Source organism: Leguminivora glycinivorella, chromosome 21 (genome assembly GCF_023078275.1).
Source record: "Leguminivora glycinivorella isolate SPB_JAAS2020 chromosome 21, LegGlyc_1.1, whole genome shotgun sequence".
Classification (NCBI taxonomy): Eukaryota; Metazoa; Arthropoda; class Insecta; order Lepidoptera; family Tortricidae; genus Leguminivora; species Leguminivora glycinivorella.
The window spans coordinates 3612672-3621597 of NC_062991.1; the positions used below are offsets into that span (position 1 = coordinate 3612672).

At 35.8% G+C, this 8926-nt stretch overlaps 1 long non-coding RNA gene across 1 annotated transcript; it reads right to left on the bottom strand.

The window, feature by feature from the left end:
- Positions 1-5880: 5880 nt before the first annotated feature.
- LOC125237552 lies at positions 5881-6352 on the bottom strand. Its single transcript, XR_007178344.1, has 3 exons — positions 6308-6352; positions 6145-6230; positions 5881-6054 (listed from the first exon to the last, which is right to left on the bottom strand). It is a non-coding gene; the product is annotated as an uncharacterized LOC125237552 (long non-coding RNA).
- Between the last annotated feature and the right edge of the window lie 2574 nt (positions 6353-8926).

Genomic DNA, 8926 nt, shown 5'->3' on the forward strand with positions numbered 1-8926 from the left:
TTTAATGTAGAACCTACTAGTCATGCTGCAACTCCAGTTAGCGCGTCAATCTGTGGTAACCTCCTTCCCGTAACATAGCATAATTTGATTTATCAGCAAGTTATACAAAAAGTCTTTCCTGTTCCAGCGCCCCACGCTTTTACAATCAAATATTATAATTAAAAGCACATAGTTTTTAAACTTCAGCTCACAAATAGAGACAACTTGAACGATCCATAATTTATTTTTGGCTTTTACGTGCATTTATAAAAGCGTGTTTTATAGTGTTTTTTAAACTATTAATTTTTCTTATGGCCAAACGTTTTAAATGCAGAACAAAACAAACAAAATAAATTGGGATTAAATTTAGGGGTAGTTCTTAAGCTTAATGGGTTCTTGGGTTGTTAAATATATAGGGTGCTTATGGTAGAGTATAGGCTAGGGTAGGTAGGTCACCTTTTGACTGTTACAATTTGGTGCCGTGACCAGCACGGGCTATTTGTGATCAGGATGGGCATTTGTATGCCATGTTGTGGTTGTTTGCCACATTAGAATGTTGTTAGCTTCATTTGTTTACATTTGTTCATGTCTTTGTTTTATTTAAGAGTGTATTTGTTTTGTTTTGCAAGTGACATGTTTTAATGTCACAATTTGTTGCAGTGAAAAAGGACTCAAGTTGTAGTTTCAACTCATTGTATTAAGTTTGAGTAGTTTTGATTATACGCATCTTATTTATATACAGTGTAACTATAAATTGATTACTAACCTTACAGCATTCAACGGGTTTGAAGACAATAAATGGTGATTGACCATTTTCTTTCCACATATCACTTAACACTATTCCACAAATCACTTACACAACATGTGGTAGTTACTGAATATCTAACACATTACACATTTTAACTAGATTTGTTATATTTCGTTTCACAGTAAATGATGAATTTCACTGATAGGTTAAGTTGTTTTGCCGGCTTCAATAGTCGTGGAATTGCGGTTAAATTATCACTTATTTTTGTACGGGGGTTTTACCTCATTGATTGTTATGTATGCGAATATATTTCCACTTGATAATAGAATAAATATTACTTTAAAAACTTGATAAACAAGTGAAAACACGGAAAAAGTTGTTTGCTTTTTTTGACAAACTATGGGATGGGATTATTGTTACTACTGAGAAAAAGTGTCACGTCACTGTCAATAAATTTTAGCGGGCAACACTGACAGAGCGAGTATAGTCTGGTGGGTTATGTAGTTACTAGACGGTGCGCTCAGGTTGAAAATATACGAGGGATTCAAAATTTCATCACAAAACGGATTTTGATTTTTAGAGGGTTTTTTGTCTTTTTTCGACAAAATTGTTCAATATTATACTGTAAACAGGGGTTTGGTAGGTTAAGTTAGTATTATTGTATTGTCACTAGGATTAGATAAATAATAATAGATACATAGTTATTTATTTTATAAGGGGGCAAAGTTGTTGTTTAACCGTACTTGCCAATGTTGATATTCGCGTAAGCGAGAGATTCTAGTATTGAACCGCGAGCGTAGCGAGTGGTTTGTTGTTTGACCAGTCGTGCCAATGATGATATTTTAATATCTAGCGGGGAATTTCAGCATTGAACCGCGAGCGTAGCGAGTGGTTTGTTGTTTGACCGGTCATGCCAAAGTTGATAGTAGGGTATTGAACCACGAGCGTAGCGAGTAAAAACGACGCGCTACGGAGTGCTATAAGTCTGTATGTATGTCTGTCTGTCTGTATGTATGTATGTATGTCTGACTGTCTGTCTGTACGTCTGTCTGTCTGTTCGTCTGTCTGTCTGTCTGTCTGTATGTATGTATGTATGTCTGACTGTCTGTCTGTACGTCTGTCTGTCTGTTCGACTGTCCGTGTGTCTGTCTGTCTGTCTGTATGTATGTATGTATGTCTGACTGTCTGTCTGTACGTCTGTCTGTCTGTTCGACTGTCCGTGTGTCTGTCTGTCTGTCTGTACGTATGTCTGTCTGTCTGTCTGTATGTAAGTATGTCTGTCTGTCTGTTCGACTGTCTGTCTGTCTGTGTGTGTGTTTGTCTGTGCTATCGTAGCTCCCGAACGCAGGAACCAACTTATACATATTTATTTTTTGTTTGAAAACTGAATTAGTCGGGAGTGTTCTTAGTCATGTTTCATAAGAAAGCGTTGGAAAGTTAGTTTTAGTGTTTAGTAATGTTAGCGAGCTAATTTTAAGCTAAAATCTTTTATAGGTAAAATTGATCAAAGCTTTAGGGATTGTGGGGTTTTCAAACTATGTCACACGGGTGGATAGTGGTCAACAAATTCGTATTTATGCTAACAGCGTAAGTGGCTCAGCGGCAGTACGTCGGACATGTGATTCGAGGGTCCAGAGTTCGAACCTCCGATGGGATAATCAAATTTTTCTGTTTTTTACTTTTCCTGTTTTTCTAGGATATTTGGGTAATTTATATTTATATACAGTTATATTTTTGATTTTTTGATTTTGATTATCTATAGAATTTATGAATATACTGTTATGCTATTGTTTGTAAAGTTGTCGCCGTTTTATTGTTACGCCTACGTTTCGATACGTAATGAATGATTCAGTTTAAAGTTCTAACGACCATTATAGATTTTGTTGGATCAGCGGGAAAAAAAAAACTACTTAAGTACTTAGAATAAAAAGGGAGATTTCAAAAAGAATACATCATATTCACCTATTTCTAGGTAGCTTAAGTTTCTTGTTTTAAGTTTTATTTCTAGGTTAAATATTATTTCTAGGTAGTTTTAGTTTATTTCTGTAAGTTTTACTTTGTAAGTACATAGCCGCAATAGGTTAGTTTCAATGACTTCAGCATACCTACTTGTTTAGCATTTATTTAGTATTTTACGTGTAGTAAGATCAGTCGATAGTCGCTTTCGTAAAACTAGTGCCTACGCCAAATCTTGAGATTCAAACGAGAAGAGGGACGGCCGGGCTCGCACCCGCGCCGCCGCCTCACCTCACCGTGTCGTCACGCGCCACGCGCTGTCAGTTCGCTTCATCGTCGCCGCTGCCTCATGCACCGCCTCGCCTAGTCACACGCCATGGGCTAGTCAGACCGCTTACCGTCGCCGCCTTGCCTGCCGTCACCGCCTTGCCTACCGTCGCCGCCGCCTTGCCGCCGCCTCGCGTCCGCCTCGCGCCGCCGCCTCGCCGCCGCCGCCCGCCGTCGCCGACTAGTCTCAACTGGTTGACGACAGCTTCAGATAGAGAGCTCTGGAAAACCTAGGAGCAGGACTTTATCCTATAGAATAAGGGTTCTCACTTAAAACTTAACATGTTCTTAACTTACCTTTACTTAATTTACTTTTATCTTTACTTAATCTTAGTGTTGATATGTATAGGTCTATTGTATGGTTATCAACATTAGAGTAGGAAGTTCTATAATTTGATAGATGGTTAAAATAGAATAGATTTGTGTTTACCAACGGCAAACAGGATAGTCTAGTGAGTTGGATTTTGTTAGTTAGTATGGCACAAACTTAACGCCTATCATTTTGTAATAGCAATTCTACGTAGTGAACGATTGTCGTCCTCAACATTTAGGATATCATTGTTTATATACACGGCTAGTGTAAAGTTTCATGTAGTCTTTATTTTAATATTTAACAAATATTAGTTCTTATTTAGTCTCAAAGCTCGTTTTAATCCTTCAGATTTTGTGAAGAGCATATTATAGTTTATAAAATGTTCATATGACGTCAGGTTTTAGTGTTAGCAACTAAAGCAAAGATTACTTCAGCTTTCTTCGTATGAATAGTGGCACTGAAACTTGGTAGTTCATGTGCTCTGCCTACCTCTTTATGGGATATAGCCGTGATTATATGTATGTATGAGTAGAAATATGAAAGGGTTTCAAGAACAACATTGAAGGAACGTTTTTGTAGGGATTGTTATAAGGAACTAACACTTTAAGTACATATCATTAAACATCATCACTTAAAAGTATGTAAACATACTTTATTGCACCATATTACACATTACATTTATGTATACATAATGTTGAGTGAGAGTATAAATAGGTAACAGTAGGCAGTCTTATCACTAAAAAGCGAATAAAATATAGTCTAAGTCAGCGACTTTTACAACTTTCTTTTATGAATATGTATAAGTATGGCTCGCAAAGCCGAACTTGGTTTTAAATGTCTTCGATTGTTATGTCTGCTCCATACAGCTAAACTGTAGAATGAATCATCATCGGTGATATTTCCGGACCGGACCGATACTACTTTGAAATCTTCAAAGTGTACACCTATCTTAAAGGCCGGCAACGCACCTCCAACACTTTTGGTGTTTCCGGTGTCCATGGGTGACAGTGATCGATTAACAGTAGGCGACCTGTCTGCTTGTTTGCCTCCTACCCCATAAAAAAGTTATATGTTTTACCAAACATAGTCACATAATGTGTAGATATTATGTAAGCACGTTTAGGCTGAAACTTCTGTTGAAGGCGGGTTTTTGTCCAACCAAGTCTTTCAGTAAAGTTTGCAATCAGAGTAAAAGTAGACGATAGTTGCATAATTTTTATTTTTCTTATAACATTGTGTTTTTATATTTTTAGGTCTACATTACTTATCTTGTTCTTGTATAATGGTGGGTCAAGACTTTACTATAAGGGGGGGCACGTGAAGATGCAGGAAGTTCGAAGTTGGAAGAAACCAAGATTCACAAATTAACGGGATATATTTGAGATGTTTAATTACTCTTTTGTTGTTTTTACCAACCCTATTTACTTTTGTTATGTACTGTTATGTTTTTCTATTGTTTGTTTTTTTCATTTGTAGCTTAGGAAACTTAAGTAAGCAAGATTGAAGGAATGAAGATTCACAAGTCAAGCGAGACATATTTGACATGTTTATTTACCTTTTTATTATTTTATACTAATCCTATTTACCTTTGTTATGTACTGTTATGATTTCCATTGTTTTGTTTTCCCATTTATAGCTTAGTAAACTTAGAAGTTTATGTGAATTGACTCAAGGTACAGTGGAATACATATCAGTCAGAAGATATTAAAAGGTTTCAAAAAATTGTTGCGGGGACCGCTTTCCATCAGGCGGGCCGTATAATTACCTGTTTGTCACCGACGTGGTAGAAGAAATTAGTAAAATGGTAAATGAAGTCAGACTAGTTAGAGTCAGTTAGCAGTTTCATATTATGTCGAGGTAAGTGAGCATGTCTGAAATATTATAATCTTCGTGTTTTATCTATGTAACTTTATAGATTCGACGAGATAAATCTTAATGCATTCAATTAAATTGGAATCTTCTTGAGTGATTATTTTTATTGGCCGAGACATGTTGCAACAGTAGCGATATTACAACGTGAGTGCAACCGTAGTTTCATTGAGTTTTATTGTAGATTATGTTGCTCCGTAATTGTCAGTTTTAACATTACTCCGTTTATTTAAAATTAGAACTTTCAGATTAATATTAGGTTCAAGTAAGGTCAAATAGAGTCAAGTAGTATTATGAAACGTTTCACTCTTAACTTTAACTAGTTTCTTAAACCAAGGTAACTGGTAAGTACTTGTTTTACTAGATATTGTTACAATTTTGGGGATTACCTAAGGGTAAATAAAGTAAACTAAGTATTTATATAGAAAATAACTTTTTAATTAACTGTCTTTCTGAAAACAATTTCGAACGTAATAATACACTACTTAGTAACGCCTAACTGGTAGGCAATGAAACTACCCTTATTATAAATTATATCGCTAGCTCAGTCTATTTACTTAAAAAAAAAACAAATACCTAAAATTTAGAGCATAGGGGTGAGTCAGTAGTTCTGGTACTGGAAGACCGGGTAAAAGGTAAATTATTAATTAATTAAAAAATTTATTTATGTTGGGCGCCTTTAAAAAAAACGAGGAACGCTCTGACCTTGGGGACGTCTAACCGAGTTGAGGAGAGGTGGCCGCTGCAGCCACGGAATGGGAGCTCTTCCATACCGATCGTCACAGCCTCCTGTCCACCGGTCCAGGCTCGGGAAGCATCAGCTCTGCTCTGTCTTCGAACGTTAACCTCCAAATCTGAGGACCTGAAATAGGTTTAAAAAAACAATGACCCTGAGGCTTCCACCAACCCTTAGCGAGGGTTAAAATATTACTCGAACGAATGTGAAACGTACCCATTCCAGAAAAGAAGCCGGCTTGTGGTTCCGTGCAATCATGTCAATGGAAGGGGTCCTCAGTAATTTTATAAAAATAAAATCATCTGAAAATAATGGGCACAAGAATTAGCACTGAACGTAACACAACAAACTGCATTCGAATATGGAAGAAAATACTTACGATTATGCGATTAATTCGCGATTTAAAAATTAGAATGTGGCGCATAGGCCCTGAAGAATTTGAAAACCACCCGTCTACATCCTTTCCAATATGCAAAGTGTCGGCTGACAGCTCGGCCCACAGATACGTGACGAGATGCATTCGCCTATAGACAACAACTTTAACTTCTGTCTTAAAGAGGGTAATAAAATATTTCCAAAAAGGAACGAAAACTAACAATACAATAATAAATTGAGTTTTATTTTTAATAAATGAAAATTCAAAAGGGATTTTGGAAGGAAATAAATTAACGACGATCGACACGCCATCTTTTGTCATTCTAGCTAACAGCAAACTGGGTTATCAATACAATCCTGCCGATAGATGGCTCTGCCTGTACGAAACCAATAGTTACTTGAGTATAATATCAGCTAAATAAAAATATACCTACGAGGTTTGAAAAAATATTGTTACAGTACTCCCCTCCCCAGAGAAAATTTTGACGCAGGCAAAATTTTGAGCTGGTCCCCAGCTCCAAACTACAGGAAATATGGGTAATATAACAGCTACAACTCGAAATCTATAATCGATAACAAAAAAACCATCCAAATCGAACCCACGCACTAAACCAGATAAGAATAGCCCCTTTTTTTTTTTTAGGTAAATTACTACATTACGTCGCATCGTCTATATTTCTTGGCGGCACAGCGAGCTATACCAGACAGCGGGCTGTACGTCCAAGCGATATAACGGAAGACGGCTTATAGCTAAATGAAATTTCCCTAACAAATATCGGTGACAGCTAAGAATACAAAGAACAGACAATAACACCAGAACAACGAAGCGTATATACCGGCTGCGTCTATGTACGACACAAGACGGAACGTTTCGACACAACATTAGACATAAGTACAAGGGTTGACTGTACAGACCGCGTCTCAGGCGACGCAAGTCTGTCGGTCCGACAACACAAAAGAACGCCAACGTTCACGCATATGATTTAAGTCATATCGCAAAGCATCAACAAGGGTACAACACTGCTATTAAGAATTCTCCGTTTAAATCCGCAAGAATCCGACCAGCCAGTGAAGCTGAAATGCTGGTTTAAAACGCCAGCACCCAGAAAACTACGTGAAGAGAACTTTTAAATCGTCCACTCACCACCAAACATCGAAAAGGTAATACTTGTGTACGGACGTATTAGTACCATCCGGACACAATGTACTTAACTCCCACTTCAAACACATAAAGAAAACGCCTACTATACATCAAAACAAAAAAACTACCTATCACCGATAACTGCTAATAAATGAATACCTACTCCTTAACGTAACAACAATATGGAAAAACTTGTGTTAAATCTAACCCACCGGAAAGTAGGTAATAAAGATAACGCCTCGTAAACAACTTAGATCACGAACACTTTCACAACAAAATATTTATTCTAAAGTATTTTCAACCACAAAGGAAACCCACGAAAAATATTAAATGTGCACGCTGGACTAATTTAAATAATAAAAGGTCCAAACAATCACCCAATTATTTAAATATAAAAGTTAGGTTAAATTATTATTATTAATTTTTTTTTTTCTAATCACCCTGTATGCTCTTTACATGTTTAACTTTATGTAGTAAAACTCAATTAAAATACCTACATAAATATTTGTACTAAATTTACAACACCAACTTCAATATCGTTAAGGTAGGAAGAATAAAATAGGTAATTTAGAAAAACAAGACACCAATTATTACGACTGGCTGTAGGTACTTTAAATTACTTCAACTATTATCATTAGGTAAGAACTATGAACAATTAAAATTAACCACCTTCTAGAAAAATATGTAGTCTAGTTAAATACAATATAAAATAAAGTTAATTTGCTAGTCACACCTTTCACATCAAAATGTAAAAAAAAATCCTGATTTACGAATTACAAAATGCAGTAGGTACCAAGCGTTTGGTACTATTCAGAATTAAATACAAGCAAATTTTTCTTACTTTTCACTAATATAAAGAGACAAAATGGTTTTGTAGGTAGATATAGTACTGTTGGCAATGAATAAAAATAACCAGATTTGGTACCCACCAACTAACAAGAGGTAATAATTATCTATTTATATGGTACTATACATTTAACACACAAAGAAAGTAATACGGAAACCTTTCCTTTATTTTTAGTAAGGAATTGATTTTGCCAACAATCTTAGGTAGGTATGTAAATAATCACCAATACTATGTTTAAGAAAATTTATAAATAGGTACCTACGCAACCAACGGTCTTCCAGTCTGAACTCTCTAAAGCCCCACGTTGGGCGCCACTGTTACAATTTTGGGGATTACCTAAGGGTAAATAAAGTAAACTAAGTATTTATATAGAAAATAACTTTTTAATTAACTGTCTTTCTGAAAACAATTTCGAACGTAATAATACACTACTTAGTAACGCCTAACTGGTAGGCAATGAAACTACCCTTATTATAAATTATATCGCTAGCTCAGTCTATTTACTTAAAAAAAAAACAAATACCTAAAATTTAGAGCATAGGGGTGAGTCAGTAGTTCTGGTACTGGAAGACCGGGTAAAAGGTAAATTATTAATTAATTAAAAAATTTATTTATGTTGGGCGCCTTTAAAAAAA